At 41.6% G+C, this 17,921-nt stretch overlaps 1 long non-coding RNA gene across 1 annotated transcript; it reads left to right on the top strand.

Annotated features, from left to right (window-relative positions):
• Window positions 1–260: 260 nt before the first annotated feature.
• Window positions 261–4,148, top strand: LOC127162627 (uncharacterized). The gene is made up of 6 exons (XR_007827395.1): window positions 261–349; window positions 754–850; window positions 927–1,000; window positions 1,674–1,818; window positions 3,557–3,614; window positions 3,757–4,148. It is a non-coding gene; the product is annotated as an uncharacterized LOC127162627 (long non-coding RNA).
• The last annotated feature ends 13,773 nt before the right edge of the window (window positions 4,149–17,921 follow it).

Below are 17,921 nucleotides of genomic sequence, written 5' to 3'. Positions count from 1 at the left end.
AGGTCTCGGGCCCTAATTAAACATAAACATTATTAGCAAGAGATAATACAAAGCGTTCTAATTTCTATCTTACACTCAAAAAAATGGTTTTGTGCCACTGTTCATTTTACCCAGGTATTTATTGTTAAAACAACACAAGTGTATTTGTTTTTCCACCAAAACACTATTGTATTGAGCTCTATTAATTTAAACTGTTTAAGTTTCCATTTTACTTGATTATCAATCGTTAAACTAACGTAAACGGTTTAATTTCGCCGTTCAAAAAACCGGATATGACGTTTCCAACGCATTTTATGAAGACGGCGCGAAGGAGGTGTATCATGGCGTCGGAGCTAGAAGTACCAGTCAGGTAAGAAAATCTAAAGACTTCTTTGTGTTAAGTCAAAGTCTTTAATTTCTGTAAGTGTTTTAGTATGCTTTTAGTGTTGTTTTGCAGACGAGTGTAACTGGTATATTGCGCCGTTAATAGATGATTTCGTGCGGTTGGGATGTGAACGCACATATGGACTGTAACGTTAGTGTATTTGTACGTGTGCTTGTGGAACAGAGGATGCGGCGAAATATTAAAATTAGTGCTTTTCCGTCTTATTAATGATATATAGGCAGTTAAATAAAACCTTCCTGTGCTCTTTCTAGGCTACTCAAGTCCCAGTAAAATTAGCGTTAGCTAAAGCACGAAAGCAAGTACAAATGTTGCCACATTCGACTGCTGCATACTTTTAACATTTTATCTGCTATTCGTTTTTATAACAGCATGAGTTTGATCACGGGTTTCTTCATCGCTGCCTAATTTTGGCGAAATGAAGGAATGGCACAACTTTACTGACGGAGAAAAAAAGTTTTGGCTAAGGTAAGTGAACCGCTGTATTGCCTTTTCATCCTTTATAAACAAAAGTAATAAGGGTATTTTGCATTTTCACTTTTAGAGGAATGCACGCAGTTGTCAGTGTGAACTGGTGGATGGTTAAGAAGCTGATGTGTCTTCTAGAAATCTAAACAAGTAAGACACTAAGATATATTGATATGTTATATGTTAATAAATTTATGTATGCATGTATTTGTGCGTGTGTGTGTATATGAAGAGTTCATGTGTATATTTGTATATATTAAGAGTTAATTTGCAAGAACAGATAACTTTTTTTTTTTTTTTTTTTAAATAATTATTCTGCATTCCAAGTAATATCAATCAAACTGTGGTTGGTTTATTTTGAATGAATATTAATAGCTCAAAAATACAGCTAACTAACACAATAAAACAAAAAAACAAACAAAAAAAACAACAACAACACACTTACAATAAAAAACGTTTTATGAATATTAATAAAACGGATTTATTTGTTTTTGCAAATGAACTCTTCATATGTATGTGTGTGTGTGTGTGTGTATTTAATGGGTACTTTTAACTCATTCTTTTTCTTAAAAATGGTTTGAATGCAGAAATGTGATGTTTATCATTTTATAAACTTAATGTTTTTGTGAAAAGCTGTGCCTGAACTATAAATCATGCTTTTTACAGTCATTTTATGACTTTAAATATGCTCCAGATCATGTCCACCCTTTTGGAATAATATACATGACAATAATCACACAAATCTTTTGATCACTGAATTTGTCTTTGCTGTTAAACTATATATGGGTGCTCTTGTAACAAATTGTACTTCATGTGTTTACAGATTTGTGCAGAATAACCATAGGTCCATTAGTGTCAGCTGTCTTTGCCAATGGGTAGATCCACACTGCAAAACTTATGAAGATGATTGCAAACCGAAGAAGAGTCCTTGGACAAAGCATTAAACCCTCTTGGTCCCCACTACACAGGTAAGAACAGCTACACTCAACAAAAACTTTTGTAATCATGTTAAAGGGGTCATCAGATGCTGTTGATATGATTCTTTAGAGTCTTAATGAGAAGTCCATAGCATACTTTTGTTAAAATTTCTCAGTGGTAGTGTAAAAAACACCCATTTTACCATATCAAAATCAGCCCTTTTCAGAGTGGCCATTCTGTTGCATGTTCCTTTAAATACAATAATGGTGGTCAGACTATTCTCAGCTCTCACTCGGCTCATTTAGGGCAGGTCTAAGATAAGACGGTCATGTAAATCAACTAATGTGGGAGCGGCCTTGATCGGTGTGACGTCACACCAACTAGAAGCTGAGAATGACCTGATTTGAAAAAAGGCATATTACTTATAATGATTAAAAAATACCACTGGGTGGATTTTTATCATTATAGGGTGGTTGTGTACACATACTGCCAACATGCATATATGTTCAAACAACATGTAAAAGTGAGTTTTGGATCAGATGACCCCTTTAAAACATTGTCTCACCAGCCACTGAGTTTTAGGGTTATGGTCATAGGCATTAACAAAAAAGACAGATATAATAAGAATTGGGTTATTAATATAGTAAATATAAAATATATGGTATTACTGTAAACTGACAGATATTGCGAATACATTAACTTCCCAAAAACAATACATTCTAAAGCAAGGCAGGCGTGTCAAACCTGCTCTTGGAGAGACAGTGTTCTGGAGTTTAGCTCCAACACCCCTGCCTGGAACTTTTAGTAAGACTTTGATTAGCAAACCTGTAAGACCTTCGTTCATCTTCAAAATACAAATTAAGATATTTTTTGATAAAATCAGAGAGCTTTCTGACCCTGCATAGACATCAACACAACTGAAATATTCCCAAGCCCCGAAACGTAGTAAGGACTTCGCTATAATAGTCCATGTGACATCAGTGGTTCAACCATAATTTTACAAAGCTACAAGAATACTTTTTATGGGTAAAGAAAACAAAAATAACTACTTTATTCAACAATTCTTCTCCTCCAAATCACGTATTTTGCCATTATGGAGAGTATCACGATGCATGCACATTGCTTTCCTCTGCAAGCAAACAAGGCCCAGCACATACATGTTCTACATCAGCAGAACCACACGCATGCGTTATGCAAAGAGGTACTCTCGATAATGGTAGAAGACGTAATTTGGAGAAGAATTGTTGAATAAAGTCAATATTTTTGTTTTCTTTGCACACAAAAAGTATTCTCACTGCTTTGTAAAATTATGGTTGAACCACTGATTTTTACACTGTTTTACTGGTGTCCTTATTACGTTTCTGGGTCTGGGAGCATTTCAGTTGCATTACTGTCTATGCCGGGTCAGAAAGCTCTCAGATTTCATCAAAAATATCTTAATTTGTGTTCTGAAGATGAATGAGCGTCTTGTGGGTTTGGAACGACATGAGGGTGAGTAATTAATGACAGAATTTTCATTTTTGGGTGAACTATCCCTTTAATTGGGAATATTGCTAAACTCTGCAGGACAGTGACTTTCTGTGCTGATCTGGTCCAGTACTGTTATAGTTTCATTGTCCACTGTAATGTTAGTTAGAATTCCATCTGGACATCTTGCCTGTATTTCCCGTAAGGAAATGATCAGACAGAATAATAATGACATTTTTCAAATGTGTATTTTTTTTTTTTTTTTAAGAAAAATGTAAAGGCTAAGGCTCTCATGAATTTTGTTGTTGTCTGCATCTTTAGACTAATGACGTTGAAGTACCCAAATGAAGACACTAGCAGTGTTATTATGGAGTATATGGTAAGTTGTTTTATTTATTTATTTATTTATTTATTTATTTATTTATTGGTATTTTCAAGGATGATAAATGCTAAGGTAAATTTAAGAATTTACAGTAAATTTAAGAATTTGAGTACTCCATTCTTTTAAATATCCTCTCTAGGATACAGACGTTGGCAACACTCAGGAGGTGATCCAGAGGAATCATGGGAATCTATGTCATACGATTTGAAGGTGCAGACATTGAAGACAGCACAGCAGATGTTGGAGTGTTGGAAGATAAAGTTCTTCAGGACCTTAGCAGTAAACCCTATGAAAAAACATGTTGCTGGGACTGATATATGGACTAAACTTGAACTCCTGAAATCAGGTACACATTTGGAGTACTGCAGAAGTTATTTCTGGAGCCAGTTCCTGTTCCTGGATTAAGGTTTGATTGGTTACCTTTATATGCCAATTAGAAAATGACAGTAGTTTAATATTTCTGTAATTTTGTAATGTGGTTGTAACTGTAATTGTTGCTCTTGTTTAACAAATACACTTGATAATTTGTGACATCTTGTCTTTTGTGATTCATTGCAAAATAATCACACAAAAATGCTTTGTTGAAGGGAGTAACTTTAACTTGAAATCATTTAGTTAAAGTAACTAGAACCAATTGGATGGAACCGCTGTCCATAATTTAAATGAGTTGTCTGAAACAAACTTCCTTATGTTGATAAAGTGAAACATATTTAGCCAGTTTTTAATAAACCAAAACATGTTCACTAAACTTAACCGGTTTAAGTTACAGGGAAGTGAATAAATTGAGTTGGTTGGACATTACTATTTCACATAAATTCTTCCTCATTCAGCTGTGTTGTCACAACACAAAGAGTTTGCATAGATTCAAAAAATTCCATTCATGTTCATCAAAAACAATTTGGTTGTGTGGAACCACTGTCCATAATTGAATTAAGTAGGTTTAAAGAATCATTTTTTTGAGTGTACAAGCAGCGCGCAGTTGTAACTTGACACTCTATTAGAGCCACACAGCTTGTGTAGCACCACTCTCCGCATCCACACATAAAGTTGTTTACCACAGGTTTCCCATTACATATAGAGAAATACAACAAACTTTGCTTTAAACAGGAACATCACTTGAGTTAATAATAACAACAGACGTAACACTTAACACTCTCAATAATGAATATAGGTATGTACACGCATAACTACGGAGCTAAAGGCACACTTACTATGAAAACACGCATTTACCTATAAACATCGTTGCCTCACTGGCATAATCACTCATTTACAAGAGCAGATTTGTCTCACATCGATTATATAATTGATGATTCAAACTTACTTATGCATTCACGCACAACACTTGGTCCAAAATGCGATCTTTAAACAGTCCGTAAACAAAATGGTGCCACTGTAACTTCGGCTTCCGTCTCTGCCTCCCGCTACACTAAACTACTGTCTCTGTAAGGGCAGGCGAGATCACGTGGTCAAGGTTTCTGGACACTGATTGGCTCAGGTGAAGTGCTCTGTGTATGTGTGTGTGCCTCAACAAACAAAAGGGGAGATTTAAGAAAAGAGAGGTTAAAATAAAAGAAACCTGTAGCCTTTTTTACACAGCTTCTTTTAAAAAAGCGATCTAATCTCATAGTTACGTGATGAAGGATGTGACAAAAAGCATAGTTTTCCAACTAGGAATTCAAAAGGGTCTAAAGAAATAGGTACAGTACTGGATGATCTATTAATGTGTAGCATCTGGACCAATCAGACATACATTAATTGTTACATTTAACAAATAGTCTTTAAACCCAACAAGCCAGCTATATGCTGGAGCTCTGGAGACAACCCCCCAAAGCAACTAATACCCCAAAAGGGCTCAGTTGCCAGGACGACCATCTGATAAGAGGTTTTATTGCTCTATGGAATGCGAGCAGAACACACTACATTTGCCCATAGAAATGGACTCTTTCCTATTCAATCACAGACAAACCTTTCTTTGACCTTCCTATCACACATAGCCCAGGTCATTGTGTACAGTATTACTGCATTGTATTTTAATTTTGTCTGTTGTATTTGTATTTGTCTTCCTACTGTTTTATGCATGCGTTATGATAGATGGCTAGTCATATAACCCACCTATGCCATGTTTGATCTCTTTGAATTCGTATTTTGATTATCTAAATCAGGGGTGGCGAATGTCGGTCCTGGAGAGCTGCAACCCTGCATAGTTTTGCTTTAACCCTAATCAAACGCAGCTGAACAAGCTAATCAAGGTCTGAAGGGTTACTAGAAAGCAACAGGCAGGTGAGTTTTAATTAGGGTTGGAGCTGAACTCTGCAGGGCTGCGGCTCTCCAGGACCGGAGTTCGCCACCCCTGATCTAAATGATGGTGTAAATTAGATGTTGATACCTATGTAACACATTAGTGTTTTAAGAAACCTTAGTAGTTTTGCATCAACACCCAATCAAATTACATATGCAAAATACCATGCTCACAGACAAAGAGTCGTAAACTTTCCCTCCAAAGGTGAAAGTTACCATTGGTTCGTGGACCTCCTGGAGGCACAGCCTCCAGAGAGCTTAAAGGCATCAAACAATTGATCGCCTCCCTCTCTTCACTGTCTTCTTCGTCTGCAACGTCTTCCGATTGCTGCCCGTGTGGAGGAACCCACGGGGAGCCTGAGCCGGCACAGGGCGTGCCCGGTGGGCCTGACAGGCCCCAACATTCAGAGCTGTGGCCCTCGACCACAAAGAGCCAGACATTTCCACTCAACCCTGGAATTCATCTTCATGACTTGCCTCAGTCAGTCAGTGGTTCTTTTAGAACCTAAGACAGGGGTGGGGAACCTTTTTTCTATCAAGGGCCATTTACACTTTTGCAACATCCTTTAAGGGCCATACTAATTTATTGAACACGCATATCACTAACCTCTCTAATGCGACGGTTGGAACTGCTTATCTTTGGCGAGGCGTTTGATGTCAGATGGCAGTGATGACGATGCTACTCGCAGCTGGTTTTCCAAGTTTGAGTCGGTCAGTCTTGAGCGGAATCGAGTCTTTGCAAGAGTCAGTTTTGAAAAAAACTGCTCACAGCAGTAGGTTGTCCCAAACAGAGATGCAAACTTCAGTGCATGTCTCCTCAGAATGGGAAAATCCTCAGAACGTACATACAGTTTATACAACTCAAGCAGAGGGAGGTTGTTATACTTTGCTTTGAGCTCATCATTGCTTTGCAGCTCAATTATTTCGTGTTGTAGGTTGTCAGGTACTTCAGATGGTTCCACGTTAAATGGCACAGCAAATATCTTCAGTTCATTTTGTTTACTTTTTATGTCCTGAAACCTCTCGCCAAATGCCTGAAGCAGTTTTGCACACTCACCAGCATACTCAGTTGTCATAACAGGCTTTTGTTCTTGTAGAGTAGGAAAATGCACAGTGCAACTCTTTTCCAGTTGCGACTGCCACAGCTTTAATTTTGCCTCAAATGATTTCACGTGTGAAAGCAGAGAGCTGAGAAGCTGGTTCGGACCTTGGAGCTTGACGTTCAGCTCTGACAGGTGCTTGGTTATATCCACCATAAAGGCCAAATCACACAGCCACTTGTCATCACTGAGTTCCACAACAGGTTTTCCCTTAATCTCCATGAATTGTTTTACTTCTTCCCTCAATTTGTAAAACCGTTCAAGCATATCTGCGCGACTTAGCCATCTCACCTCACAATGGTAAACCAGATCTCCGTACTCGGACTCAAGATCACTCAGTAACTCCTTGACTTGCCGACTGTTTAGCCCTCTGCTTTTGATGAAATTTATGGTGGAAACGACAGTTGTCATTACACTGTGGAGCTTCAGGGAATGTGCACACAGACTCTCTTGATGTATGATACAGTGGCATACAACTAAATCACTTGGATCAAGATTAAGACGACTCATTTCTTTTTTGATCAGTGCAGTTAGTCCCTTTTGCTGGCCAAGCATGGCTGGAGCTCCATCTGTGGCAAGGCCACTTAACTTGTCAAATGGTAATTCAAATTTGTTCATTGCCAAAACAACTTGCTCAAACAAATCCTCACCTTTGGTAGTGCCATGCATGGCTTGCAAAGACAGTAATTCCTCGGTCGTTTCAAACTCAGCAGTAATTCCACGCACAAAGATCGCTAGTTGGGCGGTATTTGTTATGTCTGTTGTTTCATCGCAGGCCAGAGAGAAAAACTGAAATTTTTTCCCGGTGTCATTCAGTGTTGTTTCAATGTCTTGCGCCATATCGGTAATTCGTTCTGCGACCGTTCTTCGAGATAAACTGACACTTTGGAAGAGTTTTACTTTTTCTGGCGCTAGCAGCTCCGCGGCAGCAACAAGGCACTCTTTCACGAACTCTCCGTCTGAATGAGGTTTTAGTTTCTTAGCAATTAGTTCGCTCACCACAAAACTTGTATGAATAACATTCTCTCGGTCAGAATGCGGTCTTGTGAAAACTGCTTGTTGGGCACCCAAACTCTGCCGAAGAGCATTAACTTTATCCAGGCGCATTTGTCCTTGCAACTCATTCAGTTTAGCATGCTTCGAGATGTAATGACGCTCGAGATTGGCCTTTTTCATCACTGCAAGTGCATCCCCACAAACTAGGCAGACTGGCTTGCCTTTGACTTCAACGAAAAAATAATCGTTTGTCCATTTTTCTTGAAAAGCACGACATTCCGCATCTACTTTTCTTTTCTTGCAGGTAGCCATAATGTTTATCAGTGATGAAAACGAACGTTGCGTGCATGTTGCGTTGTTTACGCTGACTGTGACCCGGACACGCAAACCTATTTTATATTATTATATTTTATCTATAATATTCTATTTCTATTTTCATTAAATTTTTTGTCATTTTTAATCACAGGAAAAATAATTGCGGTCTAGCTTTTTTTTTTTTCTGAGAGAGGAGGGGGATTTCTGAATTGAATCGTGGGCCGTATCAAACTGTCTCGCGGGCCGTATACGGCCCGGAGGCCGGACGTTCCCCACCCCTGACCTAAGAGGATGAGCTAGAACTCTTCAGGACTTCCCTAAGCGTGCGCCAGGGCTTGCGGCCTTGTCTTCCCATTCCCCAAAGATCACAGGACTTCAGCTGGGTCCCTCTCAGCTCTTGGTTCTTCTTCACTTTTCACATGGGAAGAAACTCCCAGTCACCATCGAGTCAGAACATCTTTGGATTTCATCACTCTTCGGACCCAGAAGAACGTGATCACAATTCCAAAACCACCACTGCTCCAACCATCAAGACTGTCACCCGAGACTGCATTCGGATACTTGTTCAACGACCAAGGCAATGCAAGTAGTGTACATTTATCTAAACAAAACAGAGGTTTAGTATAAGTTGTAGAAAGCACTGATGGTTTTACTCAGGTGGGTAACTGACTCTTTTCATAGCTTCATTTCCTTGTCTCTCTCTAACTGCTTCTCACTGACCCTTCCCCCATGTATGAGTGATTTTATGTTTGTCTGTGTAGCACCCTCTTCCCCCTCAGGGTGGCTTGCCTGAGCACTTAGGACGGGCACACGGGTTCGTAAAGGATAGTCTCTAGACTGAATAAACCAAGGAACCTCTCTTAAACCTCGGATTTGAGAATAACAAGGTTAACTATGAAATGCCCTAATGTGTCACATGGGTTCGACAAAGTAGAGTGGGTCAGATTTAACTTTTACTCAGGTTATATAGATAATTTCCCTTCACCAGGAATGAATTACAGAGATTGCTTAAAGTAATACTATGACAGTGTTTATTTAACCAATGAAATTATATAAAAGGAAAATAAAATAACTAATGAAAAATTACAAATGTCACAGCAATCAAATTACATTGGGTTCCCCCTATAGTATTAGAGGCTTCCTCTTACAACGTACTCACAGGTTAAATGTAAATATAATTAGAAACCTTTCCTTACACTACAGATTGAAATTTCACTGTAACCGATAAATAACTTATTCACGTGGTCCCACTTACACACACACACATATGCACAAACAATTCCTCCCACCCCTGCTGCAGGCCTGTACCCTTGCTGGTGATCGTTGTGGCCAGGAAATAAACAAAATAATCGGCCCCTTCACTCTAAAAAATTAGAAAGGAGGTACCTTTAATCCAATAAATTCTCCCGATTTAGGACACTTGTAGCGCGGGGCAGCCCGCCTTTGATGCGCGCGTCTGCACCTCCTCAGCAATCCCCCGTGGCCCGGGGAACTTTGAACCCCTCGGCGGTTCAGAGCGCTACCTGGGCGTCGAGTCCGGTGGCTCCTCCGTATCAGCGTTGCTCACGTTGGTAGATTAGGTCCACCGCGCTCGCGGTCTGTAAATTCATTAATAGATCACACCGAGTCTCTTCGTACTTTCAAATAGTTCGCACGGAGTTCGCTCGAATATGGATGAAACTGACCGATGTCGCCTCACTTTCCCGACAGATTAAGACGAATAACATTAACCAGCGATCTGCTGGATTAACTAGTCACAGTTTTCTCTCAAAAGCAAATTAAAGAAATCAATCCTATTCGGATTAATCTGGATGTTAGCCCCTCATACACACGCAATGCGCTTGCACACTTCCCCTCTCCCGCTTTTCTCCGTTTGCATTACAACCCAGCCTCTGTACAAACTCCCGTTCTTAAAGAAACAGCTAACCATATAGTTTATACTAAAGAAAATTGAAATAAGTATCTAAACATTAAGCAAAATGTTTGTTTTTTCCCCCTACCTTCTTCCCAGGGGAAGGGGGAGGGGAAATACTGGGCGTTACATCTGTTTAGATTAGCTATGTGTTAGTCCTTCGTTAATAAAACTCTTGTGCACAAATTACATGAGTTTTGATTTTGATTCTGCCTTGTAAATTAATGTCCCTTTACGATTCCGATTCGAGCTACATGCTCTAATGCAATAGTACTTTAAGAAAGTTATTTTCTGTGGCCAAGAAAATATCATTTCTCAGAGTTGATATAAAAATTTTACTGAATGTTCGCTGGACGAACAGATTAGTTGATGGAAAGTAATTCTGCTACAGTTACTACTGGCAGCTGATATAAATAATTGTAATTAATCATAATTATTGTAGTTATTTATATACATTTCCCTTTGAGCTAAATTGCGAGAAATGAGTCCCCTAAAAGCATAACAACTCCTTCAGGAACACTGAAAAAAAGGCAATGGGGAGGTTGTTGAACTTTTAAATATGCATTTTGCATTTCTTACATGATTAATGTATGCTTCTCATCTAAACATATTTTAATCATGTACCATGTACTTACTCTATAAGGATGTTCAATCGTATATAGAATTAATCATGTTGAAGCTAAATGAAGTAGTTATGTTTTCTTTATAAACCCCGCCCCTTTGCAAAGGAAACCAAGTTTGTCTCTCGTCTCAGGTTATGTATGTAACCTTGGTTCCCTGAGAAGAGAACGAGATACTGCATCCTCTAGAGGACGCTATGGGGGGGAACGTCGACTGCGTGACCCGTGTCTGAAGCTTACATACAAACACTACAACCGTACCGACTGGCGACAGCCTATGACGTCACTGCTGGCGCGACTCGTCGCCATTGGCGCGTCATACCAGTGCGACCGCATAGTATGAAAGGGAGCCGGTCGAACACAACATCTGCTTCTTCGTCTGAAGCTTATGTCTGAAGCATGGCCACGAGTCTAGAGGACGCAGTGTCTCGTTCCCTTCTCAGGGAACCAAGGTTACATACATAACCTGAGACGTTCCCTTTCGAGGAACTCGAACTGCGTCCTCTAGAGGTCGCTATGGGGAACGGTTATACCCATGCTGCCATGCTGAGGGGAGTGCAAGCCAGACACCAAAGGCGAGCACTAAGTGCCAGCTCCACCCAAGTAGAGGAAGCTGCCCCAGAGACGTCCAGGCGGCTGTCAATGGCTTAATCCCTTCGGCCAAAGGCCTGAGCTGCATACCCAAGAACTTACCTGTAAGGGCAGGGCTAAAGATGCCTGACCGTAGGGCAGAGCTCAGGCTTGGAATCAGAAAAGAGATTCCTTTAAGGGATATAGCCTATAGTCTAGGAAAGTAGCCTAGACCTCGGCTTGTCAACAGGGGGTTTACCTACTGCTCTGCGTGACCTTGCTCGAGGAGCTGGTCGGGCAGGTCATCGGCACCCCGTTCAGAGGTATCGGATACATAAGATACATAAGTCGAGTGTGGCCCAAGGTTCCAGGGCCGAACACCTCAAGAAAAGGTACTAGGCCAAACATGTGATCCCCACCATACAGGATTTTAGAAAGAACACAAGCTAGTGTGCGTTCTTACCACAACGTGGATTTTAGAATGTGCCCGGTTAGCCTTGACACTGAAATACCGTTCACAAAAAGAGGCTATGGGAAGCAGAGAACACAAATCCCAAATTAGGGAGGTTCTAAGCTCTCAGAGAGCAAAAGTGACTCAAAGTGACCCTTCTGTAAGAGGGGAGCACTGCAAAGCTCAGTATTGATCGGCCTGAATGGGATGCCGAGGAGCAAAGGAAGTAAACTTCTCTTAGAACAAGAGGAATCTTAGTTGCTCAACAGGGTACAGCATGCTCACAAGAGACTCTCATACTTTGAGAGGAGCGAAAGAAGGCTGGTTTAACATCATCCCACCAGGGGCTACCACCTGGAATAGCCAGAGCCATAGGGAGCCAAGGCCCTTCTCTTGATATAGAGAGGTACCTATGAGCTCAAATTAGGAGTGACATGCTCACAGAAGACCCTCATTGAGGGGAGCATTGCCAAGCTCGTGCAATGTCAGGAGAGACATCACAGGGGCAGAGAAAGAAACCTAAAGACCTTGGCTGCTGTCTATGGAGCTTCCAGGAGACCAAAGCCTATAAAGCCCTAAAGGGTCAGTGCAACCTCCGCACAGGCGAAACACATCGAGCGGCAGCAAGCGGCCGATTTATCCGATGAGATTGTAACCAAAGCTCAGTCCTAATAACCAAGGCGAGCACTTAGCAGCCGCAGGGTAGATACCTCGCCAACAGTGGGGAGGACCTGTTCATTCTGCCCAAGAAGGGGGTGCTTAAATAACCCTACTTGGTGAGGGAAGCACTGCCACGCTCATCTCCTGATAGGAGCAATATAAGGGCAGAAACGAGGTCTAGTGACCTAGGCTGCTGATCCTATGAAGCTCCAGGAGGCCAAGGCCTTCAGTACCCAAACATAGGGTAGTACATCTTCCGTACACACTAATGTGATGGAAGGAGAAACACAATGGGCGGCAGCAAGCAGCCGATTTATCCAATGTGGTTGTCATGGAGCATCAGCAGCTGTAAGGTAGGTCCCTAACCTACCAGGAGAGGAGGAACTACCCTCTCTGCCCAAAAATGGCTTGCTTTAATGACCCTGCATTAGCGAGGGAGTGAGCCCTACCATCTCATGTCAGATGAGCATCACAAGGGCAGAGAAGAGGTATGATGACCTAGGCTGCTGATCCCAACATCCAGGAGGCCAAGGCCTCAAGTACCCACATAGAAAAACATCTTCTGTACACACTTAATGTGATGGAAAAAACAACTCTTATCCGATGAGGTTATCATGGAGCATCAACAAATGCTCTAGTAGCCTTCAGCCAAAACCCAGTCTGAGGTGAGCACTACCATATCCTGAGATGAGCATCCAGAAGGGGTATTAGAACGTGATCCAACATTGAGGGAATCAAGTCATTCTTAGAGAAATGATTTAAAAACAACTCATGTGAAATAAAATGCTCTAGTACCTTCAGCCTGCAGAAGAGGTCACCAGTAAGAGGTGATCTCCTGCGCTTTAGTTGGGAGCGGACGTGCTCAAAGGTGACCCTCAAGAGTGAGGGGAGCATTGCTCAGGCTCAATCAACAGGAGACCAGTATAACAGGGAGGCCAAAGGAGGCCTAACAACCTGCAACTGTTACCTAGAAGAGGTCACTAGTGAGAGGTGATCTCCAGCGCTTTAGTTGGGAGTAATCATGCTCAAAGGTGACCCTCAAGAGTGAGGGGAGCATGCTCAGGCTCGACCAACAGGAGACCAGTATAGCAGGGAGGCCGGAGGAGGCCTAACAACCTGCAACCATTACCTGGAAGAACTCACTAGTAAGAGGTAACCTCCGGCGCTTTAGTTGGGAGCGATCATGCTCAAAGGTGACCCTCAAGGTGAGGGGAACATTGCTTAGGCTCAACCAACAGTAGACCAGTATAGCAGGGAGGCCGAAAGAGGCCCTACAACCTGCAACTGTTGCCTAGAAGAGCTCACTAATAAGAGGTAATCTCCAGCGCTTTAGTTGAGAGCAGTCATGCTCCAAGGTGACCCTCAAAGGTGAGGGGACCTTTCATAGCTAGGCTCGGCCAGATAGAGGCAACTTATCAGGGGAGGCAGCAAGCAGCCAAACTACCTGATATCGTTGAGGCAGAGCTTAACAGACGAATAGAGGAGGCTCGGCATTCTTACTCACATAGCTGAGATAGATCCCCCTGGCAAAATGAGAGAAATATGCTCATAACAAACCCTTACATAAAAGGGGAGCACTTCCAAGCTCGACCAGAGGGCGGTGCCAGCAGACTCAATAAAAGGTAGGTTACTCAATAAAATGTTAGGTGGAGCACCGCAGCGTCATCCTGAATGGCTCAAAACCCCCTCGGGGTGAGACCTGAGTAACGCAACCCGACTGGTATACAGCAACATCAGCCAGGGGACCAAATGGGGGAACCACACATCCCAAAATTGCAGCATGATACTGAGGACCTGATGGCTAAGGGACCCCGCAGAGGCCCAGCCGCTCAGCTGCCTGGTCCAATAGGTATGAAGCCAAAGAAATGGGCTATCTTCAGTCTGGATCTAATACTGATGGGTGAGGTCATCAACCAGCCAGTCACAGCAAGAGGTTCCAGCTCCAGAAGGTAGATGCTTGTTAGGATCTTAGCCCTTAGAGTCAGAAACAGGTCCAAGAATTGCTGCGGAAAAAGAATAGTAGTAAACAGCATAACTAATAATAAAAGATGAGAATAGATTGAACTCACAACACCATGGATCCAGCTCATGCTGGTTGTCCGGACTCTCAGAGGTTGTTCTATAAATGTAGAACTAACCAAATACATCATGGGTCTGTATGATGATGGGGTGGATACCCTGAAACAGGAAGCCCCTCAGGGCAGGATGCAGACAAAGTGTCTTAGTAGGTGGCCTCTAAGGCACACGTGTCCAGCCCGGGGTGTCCAGGAGCATCCTGCGAGAAATAATTTCCGAAGAGCTTACCTGGTAAGAGGACTGAAGCCCTAGATGAAGTGCTGTAGAGGGGACCTGAAGGCCAAAAGTGGCCATGGACATGACGAGGGCGGATCCAGACAAGCAGACCATAACCATAGTCAAAAGACCAGAGGGTGCTCGAAGAGGACCTACCTAAGAAAGAGAAACGCAACAGAAGGTCCCAGAAATACAGCAGAAGAGGCTAGACACACAATAACAGGGTCGAACTCTCACACTGTGGTTCCTGCACATGACTCCAGCTAGGCCCTAGGTAGACCTTCTTGTGAAGCTGCCCGGACCACCATAGTGGGCCATCTACTTACAACCCTAGTAGGGGAGATGGCACCATCTAGGTAGGGGCCCAGAGAGACCGCTGCTTAAATACCCTAAAAGGGGAGCAATCACAATGTTAGTAAAAGGATATCTTAGATAGTCAATGTGCGTGGGAAGACTACACAAAGTGTGGGTTGTCTACTTATAACCCTCTGTCTGGGTAAGAGCTCAAAGAGACCGCTACTTAGAAACCTTAGAAAGGGGAGTGATCACCAAGTTAGCACATAACTATCCTCAGATAGCTGGCTCTAGGAGAGGGGACCATGCAACTGCCGAGACCACCAGCAGTGGGCTGTCAAACTATAAACCCAATAAGGGAAGACAGCACCATCTCAGTAGGCTCCAGGAAGCTGCTTTTAAGCACACCAAATAAGGGTCTTAACCAGCACTTTTTGAAAGAGGCAGGATAACATGCAGCTAGCTTCAGACAGCTGTGCTTAATCACATAATCATGGCTGACCTATAACCACCCTCAGATGGCTATACTAAGAGGGTCCCCCTTTTTATTTTCTGTCCATAACCCGTTTTTAGTACTGGAAGAAAATTAACACCAGAACCGCAACGCACAGCATATATTCGGCTCCCTCGGGAGTTGAACATGCTCCGCCCACGCACCAGATTCCCCGGGAATCAAGCGGGACGGAGCCGCCACCACGAATGCGTTGTGAATGCCACGAGAGGCGTACACACTCATGCAAATTTGGGTATACAGTGAAGACTCACCTCCCTTATTCTTTGCGAATACATGGCGATGAGCACATCAAGTTCCTTAGTGAGCTGGACGTGCAGCTCTTCACCACACACACACAGCCCGCAACTTGTGAAAGCGGGTATGACAGCGTGCCTGTCTCTCGCAAAGAATGCAATCTCATTCAACTCCCTCGAGAGCTGATTATCGCTTACTCCTCACCATACACGCACAGCCCATGAACCGTATGAAAGGTGCGGGCGCTTGTTTCATCCACACATCGTCATACGCGAGCTGTCCTTAAATCCTCTGGTGAGAAAACATGCACTCAATACGAGTTTTGTTACAGACAAAAGGTCAGTGAAGACAAAGAAGGGGATGTTGTGTTCGACCGGCTCCCTTTCATACTATGCGGTCGCACTGGTATGACGCGCCAACGCGCTGGCAGTGATGTCATAGGCTGTTCGCCGGTCAGTACGGTTGTAGTTTTTGTATGTAAGCTTCAGACACGGGTCACGCAGTCAACGTTCCCCTATAGCGACCTCTAGAGGACGCAGTTCGAGTTCCTCGAAAGGGAACTGAAACGTGTATACCGGACGTTACCGTTGCCTCACGCCGCGCCGCAACAGCTTAAAGCTGTGTACGTTAACATTAGACAACAAAGTGGCCGTTTCAAAGAGCTTGAACTACTACGACTGGTTCTTATTATATTCAAGTTTACATTTCTGAGGATACAGATGTTACTAAATTATGGAAATTAAGTTTGATATTTCCAGAGTAGTACTGAATCTCATTTAACTGTGCATTTTTCAGGCTGCAGATGAAGCCCTCATCCCAAGATGCATTGAGGAGACCATGCCCATAATAGACCAGGGGACATCGGGATCATCAATGAGGGCCAGATAATCTTACAGTGATTTGGATAACTTGGCATTAGCTACTGCAAAATTCAATTGCCCATCTAAGTGAAAGGGATCATTCACAAAAAAATGAAAATTCTGGTATTGTTTACATACCCTCAAGTTGTTCAAAACCTGTATAAATTTCTTTGTTCTGCTGAACACAAAATGTCTTTTGAAGAATGCTTTTAACTGAACAGTTTTAGGGCAACATTGACTTCCATAGTATTTTTTTCCTACTATGGAAATCAATGCTGCCCCAAAGTTGTGTGGCCTCAAACATCCTTCAAAATACCTTCCCAAAATACCTCCAAAATTCCTCCAAAATTCCTTCCATCCAGAACAAAGGAATTCATACAGGTTTGGACCAACTTGAGGGTGAGTAAATGATACCAGAATTTTCATTTTTGGGTGAATGATCCCTTTGAGGAGTGTAATGGTAAATCTTTAAAATCAGCACACTTTCAAGGTCCTTCTTAAAAAATGTAGAATTTTTAATTACTTTATTTCTGCTGTTATTGTTCTTATTGTAATATTGTATTACGTTAAGCAAGTTTTTTTTTTTTTTTTTAGCATGTCTGTAACATGCTTCTCTGTATATGTATATATAAAATGTATATATAAAATGTTTTTGCTTATTGCCTTGCTTAAAAATCTACAATTAAGGTTGCTAAAATGCTATTATTTATTTATAAATGTAATACTTATAGTTTACCAAAGTTGTTGTATTCTATTATTAATTTTATCTGGATTTATCGTACATTTTATCATAGTTTTATGTAATTTATTGAAACACCACTGCATATGGTGGATAAAGCTTTAATTGAAAAAAAAAAAAAATCATGTTAAATCAACAAGGTAACATGGCATAAAAAGCATAAAAACAATATAAAAAAAACATGTTCATTTGGCAAACAAGTTACGTAACATAAACGGAGATAAATTATGTTGAGAGAACATAATAATATAATAATGTGCAACCAATGTACATTTTTTTTTTTTTTTTTTATGTTAATCCAGCAGATTTTTTTTTTCAGTGAATAGGGTCCATGACAATGGAGAATTCTTTTGGAGTTACTGGAAAATAAAAAAAAATCATAAAAAGTATTTTTTCTTCTTTCTTCTGAGTTAAATAACTGGGAAACAATCAAGATGCTGTTCTCGAAC

The sequence above is a fragment of the Labeo rohita genome, unplaced genomic scaffold (genome assembly GCF_022985175.1).
Source record: "Labeo rohita strain BAU-BD-2019 unplaced genomic scaffold, IGBB_LRoh.1.0 scaffold_99, whole genome shotgun sequence".
NCBI classification, from domain to species: domain Eukaryota; kingdom Metazoa; phylum Chordata; class Actinopteri; order Cypriniformes; family Cyprinidae; genus Labeo; species Labeo rohita.
The sequence above is the reverse complement of the archived record's forward strand: the minus strand, read 5'-3'. Positions and strand labels throughout refer to the sequence as shown.